General features: G+C 40.1%; 1 protein-coding gene across 4 annotated transcripts in view; it reads right to left on the bottom strand.

Annotated features, from left to right (window-relative positions):
• LOC106834056 (neuronal acetylcholine receptor subunit alpha-7) overlaps positions 1–19317 on the bottom strand; it is a 107136-nt gene that overhangs the window by 58449 nt on the left and 29370 nt on the right. For 3 of the 4 annotated variants that reach the window (XM_070496834.1, XM_070496830.1, XM_070496837.1), the window contains exon 1: positions 924–1051. The exons of the other annotated variant lie outside the window; for it this stretch is intronic. The gene's annotated coding sequence lies outside the window, so the exon portion shown is untranslated. Of the gene's footprint in view, positions 1–923; positions 1052–19317 lie in introns of those variants that run through there. 4 annotated transcript variants of the gene reach the window in all.

Here is a 19317-nt window from a genome sequence, read left to right as displayed (position 1 = left end):
AAATCCCTATGTTGAAACTGAACCCCCACTGTGATGGTATTAGGAGGGGCCTTTGGAAGATGATTATGTCAGGAAAGTGGAGCTCTCGTGACTGGGATTAGTGAGTTACAAAAGGGACCCAGAGAGTTCCCTCGCCCCTTCTGCCACGTGAGAACCCAGGGAGAAGACAGCTCTATGAATCAGGTCCTCACCAGACACAAAATCTACTGATGCCATGATCTTGGATTTTCCAGCCTCTAGAGCTGTGAGAAATAAACATGTGATGTTTAAACCCCCCGGCCTGTAGTATTTTTGTTATAGCAGCTCGAGCTGACACACTGCCCCCGACACAGTCTGACCTGCACTCAGTTCCAGATGGGGCTCTCGGGCCTCCTCCAGCGCCACTGCACAAAGAATTAAGTCTAAAGTCTTTAGCACCACACACAAGCCCTTTCTACAAGCCATAGTTCAGCCAAGTACTCATTCATTCATTCAACATATTTATGGAGCATTTCCTGTTTCAGGCATTATGATGTCTGACATGCACAGTGAGAACTGAACAGACATTGTCCCTGAGCTCGTAGAATATAAAATGTCAATGGGGGGTTGGGATTACACAATTTAACAATGACACACCTTAATTACAAATAGTGACAAGGTCCCAGAGGAAAGGAACAGCACCTTCAGAGAAGATGACAGAGAGACAGACCTTACCTAGAGTGATGAGGGGTGGAGTTCTAAGAACAACCCTTCATCTTTACATGCTGTTATCCTGTAATACCAAAAGACATGACCCCTCACACCCTCCAAGTACACCCCTCACCCTTCAACACCTTGCTAGTTCTCACCCTCTGGGGCTGCCCTGCCCTCCACCCTCCCCCTTTATCCTGCTCAAGCCCAGGGCTAGCCAGGCAGCACTGGGCTAGGGCTGCCTCCTGACTCACCAGGGTCTCCAAGCAACTCAGGCAGACCTGCAGCTTCCAACAGCAGAATCAGGAGTGGCAAGCAGAGGAATTAAGGAGGTAGATTTCAGTTTGACATGAGGAAGAACCTTCCTGTCCAACAATAGTCCAGCCTACTTCAGAAAGGACTTAGCAACCAGTTTCCGGAGTGGTAAACACGGAGGATGGCCACCTGCCTGGAGACGACACTGACACCCCTCCCACTCCACCCCTTGGTGGCTCTCCGAGGGTGCGGCCCAGGTGACTCAGGGCCTGCAAAGTCTGCAGTGGCCAGGTATCCTCCCACACCCTGATGCCCATGTCCACACCCCCTACCTTGGCCTTCTGCCCTTCCTTCGTGCCACCCTCCCACAGTGGCCTGCTTCCTGAGTAAGTCTTCTGCAAGAGGGCCGAGGCCCAGCACGACTTCAGCTCTGCATCCAACTGCCACTGTACCTCAAAGTTTGCACATCACTGCGCACACTGAAGTGAGATGGAGAACCGGGGACAATGATCAAGGCTTTGATTTAGAAAGTCGGCAGACGGATCTGCAGTTCCCAGATATCCCTCTGGCCTTGGGCAGAAGGATGTTGCTGGCAATGCAGGCAGGGTCTCCACTCCCATTGCCCAGAATCTTCATAAGGACAAAACCCAATTCTTCACCCCAGAAGGGAAATTTCCTTCTCTCTCACCTAAATACCCTTCACTGACACCAAAGCCAATAGTCTCCTGTGCTGTACTTGAACTTGTTTGAAATCGTGAGTCAGCTAATGAAGTTGGATTCTACAGTCTCTTCCCTTACAAGCTGGATGACACTGTGGTCAAACACTGGGATTCTTGGAGGGAGGGGAAATAATATTTCCGAACCCTAGTCCCAAACCTTGGTACAAGGGTCTCTGAATAAATAACCAGGCACACTCTCTGAAGAACAGCAAGCAGCACAGGATCTGAGCATGGGTTTCAGTGATTTCAGACCCTCAGGTCACCACTAGCCTTCACTGCCCTGACGCAACCCGGCAGGACAGCGTGGAGGAGCAGACTCCATGCCAGTGGAAGACCCTGTGGGCTCCAATCTCAGCTCTCCAGTCATCAGGCACTTGGTTTCTGTGGGTTTCAATGTTCTCTTCTGGGAAATGGGGAGATACCAGCTACCCTGATCCCCTCCTGGAGTGGGAGGGATGAGGGCAGCGTCATACAAGCTGTCAAGTGTGACTCAGTGCCAGTGGCTGTCCCTGGGTAGCTGCTCACACACACACACACACAGCTCTCCCCCAAGACCCACTCTTCTTCCTGCCCCCACGACCAGACAGGAGGAGACAGGACCCATGGCTGCCATGGAATCACAGAAGGCCTGTGTGGCAAAGCACCTCCAAAGCCAACTGATTTACACCTCTCTTTTGTTTTTTAATCTGAGCACTTCAGAATATTATTCAGCCTTAAAAAAGAAGGGAATCCTGCCATTTGCGACAGCATATGGATGAACCTGGAGGACACGCTAAGTGAAATATGCCAGACAGAGAAAGACAAATACTGCATGACTCCACTTGTATGAGGAACATAAAATAATCAAACTCAGAAGCACAGAGTAGAATAGTGGCTGCCACGGATGGGGGGAGGGGGAAATGGGAGGTATTAGTCCAGTGGTATGAAGTTTCAGTTGTGCAGGATGAACAAGTCCTAGAGATCCCCTGTGAGCAGAGAGCCTTTAATTAATGATGCTGTATTGTATACTTAAAAATTTGCTAAGAGGGTATATCTTATGTTAAGTGTTGTGAAAATTGATAAAGGGAAACTTCATTTAAAATGGAGTCATGGGGCCAGAATGGGGAGCTCCCATTCAATGCAGTACCACTCAAGGTCAATTATAGGAAGATAGTCAATTACAGACCCACAACAGAAAGCAGTCAACAGGAAATAATCATCAACTATAGGAAGAAGTATACGTTGCATCCCAAACAAAAATCAACTACACCCAGCAACCCAGCCAATAAGAAGCCATCGTGATGCTGAACTCTTGCTTTTCTCCAATGTACTTTTGTTCAAAACAACTCCTCCCAATTTCCTCCTTTGTTCTCTATAAAATAAGTTCGCCTCCCTTATTTGCTGGATTTGCCTATGGTCTGCCATAGCATGCACATCCTGAACTGCAATTCTTTGGCTATTACTGAATAAACTTGTTTTGCTGGTAAAATAACCAGCTGTTTTATTTTAAAGTTTGGCAGTGTTCTTATCACAGAAATACTAATTGATAAAGAGGGCAAGAGGAAACATGTGTAGGTGATGGCTATGTTTATGGTACCCCCACGAGTGATGGAGGTTTCACTGGCATATGCTTATTTCCAAACTCATCAAATTGTATATGTTAAATATGTACAGTTTTTTCAATGTCAACTATACCTCAATAAAGTGGTTTTTCAAAAAAAAGTACAGTTTAAGCAGCATGCTTTTTAAATTCAATCTCCAGGAATAATCATGCATCTGCTTTAAAGTACAACTGTTCTGATGATGTTTAATACAATATCTTGAATTTCTACAGCAGATATTCTTCCAGAAGTTACAGGGTGACATTGTTCAACATTACTTTGCTGAGCTCCCAACACTTTCTCTTTGCTTTTGTGTCGATGCTGAGAAGAAATAGATAACAATAAATTTGTGTCTAAATTCTTGTTTACAGAGAAAATTGCTGGATAATATAAATTCATATTGTGTAGCATTCTGGATTACTTCTTTTATTTAATTTAGTCTTTACACCAACCATATTTTTGTCCTACTTTTACAAAATAATAAACTGAGAGTCTGTGATTTTCCCTGCGTCAGTGGGATATTAGGTCTGACAAAGGACTTATATCTAGAATAAGAAATAAACTCCTAAAATCAATAAGAAACAGGCAGACAATCCAATAGAAAAATGGGCAAAAGATGAACAAGCACATGATTTTCATCACAGAGTATGTCAGTAAGTGATATCTGACAATAACCTAGCTAAACTTTAAATAGAGTTTGCATTCTTCCAAATGTCATAAACACACATTTTTTTTAAACTCATTTCAGCGTCATGACAACAATCCAGCAAATTCAGTACTATTAGCACTCTCATTTAATAATGGGGATTATGAGAGAGCTTCCAAATTTAACTTTACATGTCTCTGTTCTGTTTGAATGGTTTACAGTGAGCATATATCATCTTTATAATCAAGAGGAAAGGGATAAAAAAAGATAGAAACTGTGAAACAAAATGAGCTCACGGCCCTAGGCTCAGTATAGAAGCTGAGATCTAACCCCTTGTCTGTTTAGCTCAATATCTGTGTTTGAGCCACCACGTGACTCTGCCCCAACGTCATAACAGCGAATGCTTAGGTGACGCTAATGGAAAATGGTTCCCTCTGGTATCTGCATGGCACAGAAGTTCTCAAAGTACAGCCTGGGTACCCTGGAGTATTCAAGATACTTTCAGAGGATCAGTGAAATCAAAACTTTTGGCACATCATTATAAGTTATTAGCCTATTTCACCATCAGCTCTTCATGAGCTTTCGGTAGAGCATTGCAGAGGCCACATGACAACATATATCAGTGGCAGATTGAATGCAGAACAGATAAGAGAAACCGGCTGACTTCCATTAAGCTGGATATTAAGAAGATTTGCAAAAATAAGGAACAATACTACCCTTCTCACTAAATTTGTTGTACTTGGAAAAATAGAATTATTTTTCATAAAGTATTAGTTATGCTAACATAGCATGGGTTTGCTATAATTTTAAAGGAATTAATAGACTTTAAAATGTTTTCTTAGTTTTGTTTTGCTTTATTTTTTGAGGAAGATTAGCCCTGAGCTAACATCTGCCGCCAATCCTCCTCTTTTTGCTGAGGAAGACTGGCCCTGATCTAAAATCCGTTCCCATCTTTCTCTACTTTATATGTGGCATGCCTGACACAGTATGGCTTGCCAAGTGGTGCCATGTCCACACCTGGGATCCGAACCGCCAAACCCCGGGCCACCAAAGCGGAACATGTGCACTTAACCACTGCGCCACCAGGCCGGCCCCTCTTAGTTTTTATTTATTTATTTTTTCTTAAAGATTGGCACCTAAACTAACATCTGTTGCCCATCTTCCTTTTATTTTCTTCCTCCTTTCCCCAAAGATTCCTAGTCTCCCAGTACGTAGTTGTATATTCTAGTTGTAGGTCCTTCTGGTTCTGCTATGTGGGACGCCGCCTCAGCATGGCTTGATGAGCAGTGCTAGGTCTGTGCCCAGGATCTGAAGTGGTGAAACCCTGGGCTGCCAAAAGCAGAGTGCACAAACTTAACCACTTGGCCACAGGGCTGGACCCCTTAGTTTTTTATTTCTAACACAGTAAATAGTGATAGATAAAACCCACATACAAAAAAAATGAAGTTGATCTTCAGTAACTTTTATGAGAGTAAAGGGTCCTGAGCTTCAAAGTTTGAGAGCCGCTGGGGTAGGCTTGGGCATTCCTAACATCTCCCAGTTCCTGGGCCCTGGGGTCTGTCCAGACCCCTGCTCCATCTCTGTTCTCGTTTGTGGGCTGCTGAAGGCTCTATGTCTTGGGGATACGATGTGAAACATTTATACGTCACACACAGACCTGGGACCCAGGCTCTGGTACTGTGTGGACTTGATGTGGTCCAGTGAGCTTTCTGAGACTGTTTCCTTATTTATAAAAATAGAGTGATTGCCGTCTCTCCAGTGTTGCAAAGATTAAATAGGTAGCAAAATAAAAAGTGCCTAAAACATAGTAAAGTTCTCCACCTTTTAATTATCAGAGAAAAATTCCTCCAATGCAAAGGTACTGAAGAGGCTTAGAGAGTTTGCCCAAACTGACCATTTCTCTCTACCTCAAACTACCTACTTTTAGAGGTGGCACATAATTACAGTGGTTTTATTCTCACTGAAATCCATGCTTAGAAGGTAAATATGTGGATGCCACCATTTAATTTTCTTAACGGGTTAATGGTTATTCTGTGATGAATGAATGTGCAGATATGGATCTTTTCAGAAAGAGTGTATGCCACATGACTCCCTTCACTCTTTGAAAGTTGGTCTTCCACCAGCATAGCTAAGGAACTTCACTATTTCCTTGCTAAAGTTCTGGAACACCTCAATCACAGCTGAGCTATTTATAGATATACACTTATTTCTAACAGTACTGCTAAATACTGACAAATAAAGGAAATGTGTTCTGCTATGGCTCTTTAAAACACAGCACCCTGAAGAGCCTGGTACTATAGACGCTGCTCCAACAAACTCCACAGAGGCAGAGACTACAGTCCTTGGAAAACTTCTGCGTCTAGAACTCCCCAAAGCGATCTTGAACTCTTCTATTCTATTTTGAACTATCAAAGTTAATCCTGAACATCTTTAGAATACTTGGGGAATTTTAAAAAATTAGGCCAGAGTATAACACATTATTTTTTTCTTTCCAACAGGTCAGTGTGTAATTCCTTACTGACATAATCCCAGGTAAGACACATCCTAACAAATCATAGAAAACTGGCCCATCAGGCTGACTCCTTTGGGAAGTATGCCTATCTGGTGAACAAGGGGCAGGTGAGTCTCCTGAACTTAGGGCCTTGATCTGGGCAACACAACTGATTTTCTCTCCCCTGCAGCCCAGTGCCACATTGGAGAGGACAAGACCACATCGCCAAGCTGCTCCAGCTGCTTGTGTGTAGAGGTACAAGAGGATCCCCTGGGAAGTGACCCACCCCCTCATCCCAACCTTGTGGCCATTTGGCTCCTGCTAGGTGGACCCCATCCCAAGCACTACCCCATCCTCCCCTGGGAAGGGGGAGGGGTTCAAGAATGCACTTTCAACTGGGACTGAAAGACCTTTCCAATCTGTAAGAGGCAGGGCCTCCCTATCAACCCCCAAACGACCAAATCTGTAGGAATGAAGCCTGAGAAGTGGATCATGAGAGTGGAACCTCACAGAGAGGAGAACCTGCTTTGAATTAGCAGAGCTGGTAAGTGGGGATAGTGGTGAAGGTCAGGTCGAGGTGGGGGGGATTGTGGAGTGCAGGAGAAAGACAGGGAGGAAGATGGGGCTTGAGTTATACAGGGTGAACCATGAATTAAGTTTTACCTAAACTCTCCCTGGACATAAACAATATATTTCCCTTTATGCTTAAGCCATCATCCTAAGTGAATCAGCATCCAAGCATTTCCTTCATGGTTTACAACAAATACAGCACATAACAAGTTTTATCTGACTGGACTAAAAGCAGACAACAGCATGCACAGCCAGACGCCTACAAATGCCTGAGTTAGGGAAACGTGTGTAGCTTCAGCACCAGACTTTTCCAATGAACTCTGTCAGGAAACTGGCTGCAGTATGTTCCATCACAAGTGAGGTCCTCTAAAGACATGAGCCAGAGATCAGGGGATCCCAACAGAGCCCTGAGTGTGGATTTGGTGCGAAGTTGGGTTCAAAAGGTCGAAGGGAAGGGGATGAGATACGTGAATGGAAGATAGGAGCAAGATTTAAAAGCAGTAACATTTTATTTTTGTTGTTGTTATTTGAAGTTTCTAATATTTCTACAAGTAATGTAGATTAATTTGTTTAATAAATTAAGAAAGAAATAAGAACCACATATAAGGAAAGAATGCTATGAAAAATAATTTACTACAATTATAGCACAAAAAATAAAAAATTATGAGTAGGCACAATCTCATAAGGCCTGGGAAAGATGAAAAAAATTTGGAATGACTACTACATGAACATAGTATGGCTATGAATGAATGAATCAATGACTAAGTAAATAAATATTTTTAACACAGCAATCGCGAGGAAGAAATGAAGGCAAGCAGATAGGCATACCTAAAATACAAAGCAAAGTCTGGAAAACAGCCCAAACAAGAAGAGCATGCTTCCCATGAATTCTTTATTCTGTATAACTTAATAAAGCCTTGGATCAAATTAAACATGATTCCAAAGATGAGATTATAAAATAACCAAATGAAATGAAAGGGAGACTGCAGAGCTAAGTAAATAAACTAAGAACCAAAACACCACCATTACATGGCTAATAAATTAGACACAGACAGGAACAAAACAGTCCTAGCTGAAAACTGAGTTACTGGCATGAAGGCAAGGCATGAGATAATCACAGTTTGTGCAGAGGAAACACACAAAGACATTATGTCAATCAGAGAAGAGGGTGGAGATGGAAGTGAAATAAGGAAGACACACCAGAGCTGAAATGGAGACCACAACACATGAGAAGTAGGTGTTCCAGCATAATACACAGGAGACCTACTTCTTGGATCTAGCAAAACAGCAGACTCCATAACCTGAACACCTGAACACTGTCCTGCTACAAAACACCTAGGAATGCTGGAGGAAATCAAACAAATGTCTTTTTAAATGCAAACCTAAGTTCACAAGAAAGAAACAGAAATTCTCATAAACAAGAAATCCAAGAGGAAACTAAAAGGAACACCATAAGAGCATGAGCTGACCCTGGCAGAGCTGTGGGGGTGGGGAGAGTGGTGGCCAATTATATTCACAGACAGCTTGAGACAAGGCTTTGATTGCACAGGTGGAAGGCAGTGATTCCTACCTCCCATTGCACATCCACCCATGTGACACAGGAATGCTGAAGAGCCCATCACCAGAAGGAAACAAAAGGAAGTTTGTCTGGGCTGGCAATGGACAAAATAGTGTGTACTGGTAATTTCTACAAAAGTATGAATCTTCCTTCTGATGAAGCATTCAAATGTAAATATTCCACAATGCTTGGGAAGACCACCAGCCATGAAAGTAACATAAAAGCTGTTCCAGGCCAGTGAATTTTGAGGCACCACACAGAAGCAGAGAATAAAGAAATAAAAACAATAAGCTAACCAAAAAGTAAATTAAAAAAGAAAAGCATTTCTGCTCAGAAACAACAACCACGATTAAATTCTCCTGATGTAAAATATAAAATGCGTAAGTGAAAAACCTTCCTTGAGGAAGACACAGAAAACCAAATCAGCAGGAATAAACCCCCAAAAATTCAGACAAGAGAATTATCAGAGGAATAACACTGAATACATATGTTTAAAATAATTAAATACATTAAAGATATCAAAAGCCCAATAAAAGAATAAGAGAAAACAGGATAAAACAAAAGAAAAGAAAAAGTTTCTCAAAATGAAAAATGTAGTCATTATAATAAAAACTCAATGGATGGGTTAAACAGCAGATTAGAAAGACCTAAAATGATAATTAGTAAGCTGAAGGCAAACTTGAATAAATGACCTACAATACAGGAAAAAATTATAAAGAGAAAATATGAAGGCTTATGAGGACTATCCTGGTGGTATAGTGATTAAGCTCACGCACTCCGCTTCAGTGGCCTGGAGTTCACAGGTTTGAATCCTGGGCACAGACCTACACAGTGCTCATCAAGCCACCCTGTGGCAGTATCCCACATACAAAACAGAGGAAGATTGCCACAGATGTTAGCTCAGGGACAATCTTCCTCAAGCAAAAAGAGGAAGATTGGCAACAGATGTTAGCTCAGGGCCAAACTTCCTCACAAAAAAAGAGAAAAAAATATGAATGCTTAAATGACATGAAGGATACAAGGGACAGATTCAATAAGCATCTAAAAATTTTTCAGAAGGAGAAAATTTAAAGAAATATGGCTTAGAAAGTTCCAGATTTGACTAACTAATCCTCCATTTAAGGAACCACAAGAAGTTCCTCAAAAAGATGAATATAGGGTGGGCCAGACAGGTGGGGCAGTGGTTAAGTTTGTCCACTCCACTTCAGTGGTCTGGGGTTCACCAGTTCATATCCAGGGTGCAGACCTGCAGACTGCTCATCAAGCCATGATGTGGAGGCACCCCACATAGAAGAACTAGAATGACTTACAACTATTATATACAACTATGTACTGGGGCTTTGGGGAGGAAAAAAAAACAAAAAACGGGCAGATTCCAGATGTTAGCTCAGGTCCAATCTTCCTCACCAAAAAAATCGTTCCTACAATGTTTAAAAAAATAAAAATGATGAATATGACTCTAAAACTAATCAAAACTTAATCCTTTCTCAGCTCCTACATGTAAAGAGCTCAGAATTAATCACTCCCATACTTACAGCAAGAAAAAAAAAAAACACGGAAAATCAACGACTTTTGTTGGACTCACGAGAGAGTGATATTGCAGGGCAAAGTGCCACACCAAAATCTGGAAAGAGAGGCAAATCCAGACAGTCACTGCCAAGATCTGCTCATCTAGGGCAAAACCCACCGGAACCATGAACTTGTAGTAACGTTTACATGGTCATTTCGATGACTCTCTGGTTGCTGAGCCTGAACTTGAGCGAGAGTAAGAAACCCTGAGGGACCACAGTCTTGTAGACACCCCTATTTTTATGGATTTTTTTATCTGCAGGAACCCCACCAAGTTCTCATGGCAAATATACAAGACAGGTCCCCTTGGAGCTCTAGCATGGGAAGAGGAGTAACTCTTGGCAAATAAGCCTTCTCCACAACAAAGGCCTATTCTCCAGGCTGTATCAGAGCTTTATGCCAGCTGGGGAAACGGCATTCCTCCCACTCCAGCACCCAGTAGACTTTCTGTCTCACCTGAGGGAGAAAAAAGCTATGATCCTAGGGAAACAATTGTGAAGGTCACAGCCCAGAGACACAGGCCCACTAAAAGATATAGATTTAATCATAAGATTATAGATTGCTTCCCCTCCCCCACACCTTCCCACCATGCCAACAGGGCTCCAGTGTAACAATGGAAGACTACAGCTGAGAGGCTGCAGACTCTGAGAGGGAGCCACTAAGGAAGCCCAGAGTCAAGAGAAGAGACAAAAACAAGGGCATTGGAGGAATTTAAAGCTTCTGGAACCTACAGCTTTAGCAAACATTAAAGCCCAACTACTAGCCAAAATAACAAATTCTCACACTAAATGTGTTTTTACTTCTATTCCTATAATCTTATAGAACATTTCTGGTTTACGACAGAAAAACTACAAGTCCACTAAAAGACAAGAAAAAACATTCTGAAGAGACAAAGCAAGTGTCAGAAAAAACATTCTAATATGACACAGATGTTGGGATTATCAGACAAGTAATTTAAAATAATACAATAATTATGTAAAGAGATCTGAAGGAAAAATAAACAACATGAAAAAACAGATGGGTAATGTCAGCAGAAAGATGGAAACTCTAGGAAAGAATCGAAAGAGAATATTAGAAATCAAAAGCACTATAACAGAAATAAAAGATGCCTATATGCAATTTGAATATTTTGTCAAAAATGTAAATTAAATTAAATGTTAACACTTTTAAATTTAAAAAAAAAAATGAAAGAAAGCCTTTAATGGGCTCCTGAGTAGACCAAACACAACTGAAGAAAGAATCAGTAAGCTGGAAGATATGTCAGTAAAACTTCTGAAACTGAAAGAAAAGAGGAAAAAGAATGGGGGGAAAAAAGAATACACCATCCAGAATTGTGAGACAATTTCAAAAGGTCTAACATATGTGTAATTGGATTACAAGAAGAGAGAGCAGAGTAAACAGAATATTTAAAGTAGTAACAGCTGAGAACTTTCCTAAATTAATGACAGACCCAAATCATAAATCCTAGAAGCTGAGGGAACACCAAGCAGGATAATATCTAAAATACCACACATGGACTTTACAGCCATCACAGAAATTAAATCAAAATGGATCATAAACCTAAACGTAAAACGTAAAATTATACAACCAGAAGAAAACACAGATTTAAATATATAGTATTTGGTTTAGTGATGAGTTTTTGGATGCAATACCATAGGGATGCTGATCCATGACAAAAAAATTGCTAAGTGTAACTTTATGAAAATTAAAAATTGATCGAAGACACAGAATGAAAAGATAAACTAAAGACCGGGAAAAATTTTCACGAAATACATTTCTGATAAAAGACTTGTATCCAAAATACAGGAAAAAAAATCAACAATAAGAGAACAAACAACCTAACTGAAAAATAGGCAAAGGATGTGAACAAATACTTCACCAAAGAAGATATAAAGATGGGAAATAAGCACATAAAAGATGCTCAACATCATATGTCATCAAGGAACTACAAATTAAAACAAGGAGATACTACCACACACCTATTAGAGTGGTTAAAAGCTAAAAAAAATCTGACAGTACCATTGCTGGGAGTATGAGGTACAAGACGAACTCTCATTTTCTAAGGTGAAAATGCAAAATGGCACAGCCACTTTGAAAGACAATTTGGTGGTTTCTTACAAAATTAAACCTAACGCCACCATACTATCCAACAAGTGCATTCCTGGATATTTACCCAATGATTTGAAAATATATCTACACAAAAACCTCAATGCGAGTGATTATAGCAGCTTTATTCATAATTGCCAAAACCTGGAATCAACCAAGATATCCTACAGTAGGTAAATGGATAAACTAACTATGGAACATCTATACAATGGATTATTATTACTGGATAAAATAATATGAGCTATCAAACTACAAAAGATCTTCAATACATATTACTATGTGAAAGAAGCCAGGCCACAAAGGCTATAGACTGTAGGATTCCAATTATAAGACATTCTACAAAAGGCAAAACTATAGAGCTGGTAAACAGATCAGCAGTTGTCAGTTGTGGGGGTAAGGAATAAATATGTGGAGCACAGGGGATTTTTATGGCAGAGAAACACTTCTGTATGTTATTGTAATGGTAAATACAAGACATTAAACATTTGTCAAAATCCACAGAACTTTACAGCACAAAGAGTAAACCTTAATGTACGCAAATTTAAAAGAAAATCATTTAGGAAGTCAGGGGATCCAGAATGAAACGCAAAATGTGACATATGGACCAAAACGTATTACAATAATATTAACTTCACCATTGGTGTTGGGGGAAAAAGGTGCTGACCTAAGAAACTTCAAAAATGAGTGGAGTCTGTAAGGAACTGTACCTAAGCACCGTACTCTAATTGATGAAGTTCTTCTCTACAGATGTATGGGTTAACAATTCTGAAACCACTATACATGTGTACTCGAATTGAACAATTATGTAAATGGATGGCAGATGGTGGCAGTCAGGTTTCTCACTATCGGAGTGCGAGCAAGTAAGAACAATCTATGTGGTAATGGATTACTTGGAGACATAAGGATGAACTCATGTTTAGTTTAATATAGATACTGATGGTTACATATAGAAATATTCATAGATATGTGTATATACATTGGCTAGTATACAAATATATCCTTATTCTGACAGTTTAGAGGGCCTAGAAATGATCCCATAGTATCAATGAACACACGCAGCACTCAGATCTTGTTTTCTAATCATTCTCCAATAAAAAGAACCAGGGATCTTCATAAATGGTTGATTCTAGGTTTTGGGCAGGAAATACAGAAGATGAACCTGGAGCATCTTGTAGTGCCAGAAAGTAAGAAAGTGATCAAAAAATAAAAGTACAACCGCAATGATGGTGGTTCATCAAAGAGATACAAGAGCGAATTAAACGAGTATCCAGTGGTCAAAACTGGAATCATTTGAGAAACAAAATTAATAAAGTAGTATTGGATTATTACCCAGAGTATAAGATAAATATCCATGAGTCCACACTGGCACAAATAAATGATTGAACAAATAAATAAATGTGAGAGAACAGACAAATCTCTCATCTAGAGGAACTCCAAATAATTCATGTGATACTCTACTTTTTAAGGAGGTGGAGCTTAACTTCCTACTCATTAAATGTGGTCTGCGCATAGTTACTTCCTTCCAAAGATTACAGTATGGAAAGGGAGGAAAAAGAGTAACTATGTGGTGGAGAGACCTGACAAACACTATCTTAAGCCATATGATCAAGGTCAATATCAACAATGATAAGTCATATTGATGGTACGTGCCCTTGATATGACATGATGAGACTGGCACTTTAACCCTGTGCCCTTCCTCCCTAAAACACATTAGCCCAATCTAACCAGGAGAAAACATCCACCAAATCCCAACTGAGGGACATGCCACAAAATACCTGACCAGTATTCTTCAAAACTGTCAAGATCTTCAAAAGCATGCAATAATCTGAGAAACTGTCACAACCAAGAGGAGCCTAAGGAGACATGATGACTAAATGGAATGTGGTGTCCTGGATGGGATCCTGGAACAGAAAAAGGACATCAGGTAAAAAAATAAGAAAACCCAAATAAATTATTGACCTTTATCTTATTGGTAGATAAATAATCTATCAATATCAATTCATTAATTGTAAGGAAACGTATCATACAAATGTGCAACGATAATAATAAGGGAAACTGTGTATGGGGTAAATGGAAACTTTCTCCTATTTTCACAAGTTTTCTCTAAATTTAAAACTACTCTAAAATACAGTATTTATTAAACAAAACCTTAAATCACACTGTAGTGAAACTGTAGAATATGAAAAAGAATATCCTGAAAGCACACAGAGTCAAAGACAGTTTACCTACAAGGGAATGACCCCTGGCCTAAGAGCAGATGGCAAAGTACAACAGATAACAGCCAGAAATCAGTGAAGTCTATTTTCAAATTATGGAGAGTAACCATGAAATTCAACTTTGAATTTTATGCCCAGCTAAACTGTAAGCTAAGAGTAAAATTTAAATAAATATATTTTTTAGATAAATAGTTTATCACTGACACCACCTCACTGAAGTTACTACTATCAGGTATACTCCTGGAAAAAGCATCAACTGAATTCAAAAGAAAAGAGAGGGATCCAAAAATTTGATTCATTGTAGGTGAAACACTGAAAATACTTCCAAAGACAAAGACAAATTATTTTCAGGTTATTTCTGAGTTTATGGATAAATCCAATTTCATTGTTTATCCTCCAACAAAATATTTATTCTACAGTTCACTATTTCATCAAATCTAAGATGCCATTCAATTGTAAGACACATCTGTTTCAAATAAGTAGTTAAACTGTGAAAAATTGCACATTTTAGACTTGATAGACTATGGTGTAGAATTCGTTTTTACAGATAAAGAAAGTTAGAGAAAATATGTCAATCAGCAGAGACATCATTCACTCTAATGTTTGAAAAACAAGTGGGGGTAAAGAGCCTAAACGGGGTTTTCTTCCAGAATCCACGCTGAGATATTTATAAATTATCTGAAAGGCAGACGAATGTCTAAGTTTGCAGATGCTCTTAAACTCGTTCTAAAAGAGAAGACTAATGGGAATAACCTATAGGAATATTTTGCCAAATTATAAGAAATTAAAAAAAAATGAATTTCATTGTGGTGAGGTCAGAGCACCAATTGCAACTCAGGAAAGAAGTTGAGCATCATCGTCAATCATTTCCAAATACCATGCTACCCCACACACTTTAACCAAGAAGGATGTGAGGAACAAAATGGGAACATTTCCCTCTTACAAATATTTCAAGAAAACACAACAGAAAAGGAAAACAGGGGCATTTAAAGCAACCAAAGATTTAGTAAGGGGGAGGCCAGATGGTGGCAGCTTCTGTGGGAAGACAAGCTAATATCCCCGGACCCGTTCAGAGGAGTCAGAGGTCTAGCAACAGCTGAGGGCAGGTGTGGGTGCAGACCGTGCAGTCCATGCATGACATACGCACGCAAGGGGCTCAGCAGTACTGAACTCAGGTAGCCTAAGGAGTTTCCCACAGCATCTGACCCAAGTGTCTTTCTCTGCAAGCTAATTCTTGGACTGAATGCTCACCCCTCTGTACAATACAGACACCTGAGGGAGAGGCAGGAGCAGAGCGGTATATGCCAACACTTCATCCTCTATGGAGCCTCCACAGGTCCACGCCTGACCTAAAAGGGCTCCGCCTGGTCCAGTGTGGCTATTCTTTTTATGTCTCATGCATGTTGCTACAAAGGCCAACTCCAAACCTAGGAACACAGTGGCAGAGGAGTCTGCTTTAAAGTCCTATCCTCGTGAAACCAGGCTGGGGTCACCTTGGAAACCCAAGGGCTAAAAAGCACTGCCCGAACAATGTACATCAACCAAGAGAAAGCACTGCGACAGATGCCCTCTCACAGATTCCTGGTTCACACTATTAACACGAAGATTCTAAGAAACCCCAAAGAACCCAATTAAATTTGCACTTCCCAAATGGAATTACAGAATCTTTTTTGGTTTTCTGTAAAATCTGTAATTAATAAGTCCCCTATGGATCTTTAGGTTCTGATCCTTCTTTTACAGACTTGTAAAAGGCTTGTAAGTCAGCGGTGCACAGAAATAACCTGGCAATTCATTCTAACTAATCACTGCAGAGTTCTAACACTAAGAAAGGACAATTCTACACCTCTTCCTTCTCCAGGCCAAAAGTCCATTTCCCTTCTAATCCAGAGCATATTCAGATCTCCTATTTTACTCAGAACAATGAGAAGCTAAATAAACCAAATTGAGACTATTCACAGACCTCTTTTCTTCTTCTGCCATGAAGCAGACTACCCCAATTACCAAGAAAAATGTTCCTATCACAAAATCAGGAGCTGAGTGACTTCAGACCTGTTCTGTAATTCAGGTGATTAAATTGTTTGCATAAAGTTCCAAAGTTATTCCTCCCTTCATAAATGACCTTTTGTTATGTGTGAGCCACTTAATGCATCAGGGGAAATTTTTTCATTATTTAACCCTGAACTGGCTAGGAAGAAAACGCTCAGTGTAGGGGATGGCTGTGATTAAACCCACACGATAGTCACAGCAGAATTTCTATTCCGTAACTCCCACCTCCTCAACCCAAGCTATCTACAATCACACATTCACGTGCAAACCAAAATAACTTTGTACCTATTTTTATATTCATTCTACTCTGGAACAACATTCAGTTGTTGTTCAATTTAACGAAGGGATGCATTTGCTCTAACTTGGACTCCATAAACAGTCAGGTTATCACAGAGGATTAGGTTACGAGATAAGGAGATTGCCGGGGAAGGAAGTGCCGCCTTGACATTTTATAATCTAGTTCAAGAGCTTTTACAAACTGCCAGAATGAGTTGCCCTCTATCCTCTTCTTACCCACCAAAGACAGTTCCTAGCCCCCCTATCCAACCACATGCCAGGATACTCATTTCCTCCCCAGGAGGAGCTTCCCACTATCCCACCTAAGTCGCTCCACCAGGACTTTTAAAGTCACCTCTCTGTTTTTATCTAGTCCCAAAATCTCTGACAGTGGCTAAGCTCCACCAGAAAGGCACAGGGGAAGGATGTTAACCCATGGAGAACATACCTTTTCTTCAGGCTCTTGCATAGTGAATACAACACACCAACAAGAATGAAACTTGCCTAATAAACTCATAAATGAAGAGAAAAGGAATAATATTACAAAGGTTATGAATATGTATTGCTGCCTTGTTGGTGGAGGGGTAAAATGAGGCTTCCCAAAACATACAAACGAGAAAACGTGTGACAAACTGCCATTTAATATGTTTGTCTTCTCTCATTTCACTGGATTAATTCTAACATTAAATTTATAAAGAATGGGCACAACTGCCAAATACTGCTACATTTCCACATTCTGGACTCTTTCTCCTCTTGGGTTGGGCTCATAGACTTTTCACCACAGATAGTAAGAAATGATCCTGAGAAAATGAAAGAATGATTGATTCCATAACTGTGGACCATTTCCTTAAATCTGTACTAATACAAAGGTGTGTATGTAAAATAAACCAAGTCACTTGTTAAGTATTTTAAAATAATAAGACTCAGAGCTGATGAAGGTATAGTGAAACTGGCAGTTTCCAACACTGTGAGTCAAGGAATCAATTGGTACACACTGTCTTCAAAGCAACCTTTAAGTTACCTTTAGGTCAACAGACTTAAAAAAAATATTAACTTTTTTCACTAATTCCACTTACAAAAAATGATCCTAAAGAAATAAGTCAGACATCAGAATAAACATGGAAGTCCAAAGATATTGATTATGTTATTTATAGTGCCAATAATATTATAAACAAGCTAACTGCATAATAATAAATTGTGGCATATCCATAAAAGGGAATAATACATAATTATTAAAAGATTTTCAAAATAATGTAAACACATGGGCCAGCCCCATGGCCGAATGGTTAATTTGCACACTCCACGATGGCCGCCCAGGGTTTTGCAGGTTTGGATCCTGGGCACAGAGCTAGCACCACTCATCAAGCCATGCTGAGGCAGCGTGCCACACAGCAGAACTAGATGGACCTACAACTATGTGCTGGGGGTGCTTTGAGGAGAAGAAAAAAATAAAAGATTGGCAACACATGTTAGCTAAGGGCCAATCTTAAAAAAAAAAAGAATATAAACATGAAAAATACATTAAAACAAAAAATGGGGAAAAAGCACCCCATAGAACTGTACTTATAGCATGACTCAATTGTTTAAAAAATTGTTTAAATTCTATTCTGTGATCCTCATCTCTCATCCTCTTTATAGTCATGAATATGATCTGAGCGATTCAGTATTTCAATGCTAAACTGCTCTCTGAAATCTCTCACATTCCAAACTGCTTTACTAAGAATTACTTGACCTCGCTAAGTAGAATATATACAAGATGTGATACTGACCTTAACAGACATACAACTATAGGAGTTATGATTTTAAATACATTCTTATCTCATTTTGTTTTGATACTATATATTTTGACCTATTATAGAATTTTTAAATGCTCATTGCAAGAGCAATAAAAATGCATGAGTTCCAGAAAGATGGAGTAGATACACTTTTTCCTATTCATACCACTAAGTACAACTAAAACAACACTCTGATATTATATATAAAGCAAACATAAGAAGACTCTAAAAGGTATAGAGGAGAAGGCAGATTGTCCACGGTCCTCAGGAGCCAAGGAACAACACTACATTGAATTCCTAGGATTTTCTTTTTGATTCATATGTCCCAGGCTTAGACACAAAGAAGCTGGCCACCCAGAAAAGCATCAGGCACATATTTAAAAATGCCAGCGAAAGCCTGCTCTCTCTGGTGGCTGGCCCAGTGGCACAGTAGTTAGGTTCTTATGTTCCACTTTGGTGGCATGCAGCTCACCAGTTTGGATCCTGGGTGTGGACCTACGCATCACTTGTCAAGCCGTGCTGTGGTGGGCATCCCACATATAAAGTAGAAGAAGATGGGTACAGATGCTGGCTCAGGGCTAATCTTCCTCAAAAAAATAAAAGAAAAAAAAGCCTGCTCTCTCTAACCAAAGAGCCAAGAAGCAAGCATCCTAGCAAGACAGAATAGTTTTATACAATAAATACTCTATTCTACCCAAACACCATAGAAAAAAATGTGGTTCCATGATCAAGCAGATCTGCAAACACCAACTGGTAAGACTAGACCCTATCCTCTTCAGGCTACAACAAGGCATCCCAACACTCCCACCAGGGATGTGGCAGGGAAAGCCATTTTGGGAGC

Source organism: Equus asinus, chromosome 2, assembly GCF_041296235.1.
Source record: "Equus asinus isolate D_3611 breed Donkey chromosome 2, EquAss-T2T_v2, whole genome shotgun sequence".
In the NCBI taxonomy this organism is placed as follows: Eukaryota; Metazoa; Chordata; class Mammalia; order Perissodactyla; family Equidae; genus Equus; species Equus asinus.
The sequence above is the reverse complement of the archived record's forward strand: the minus strand, read 5'-3'. Positions and strand labels throughout refer to the sequence as shown.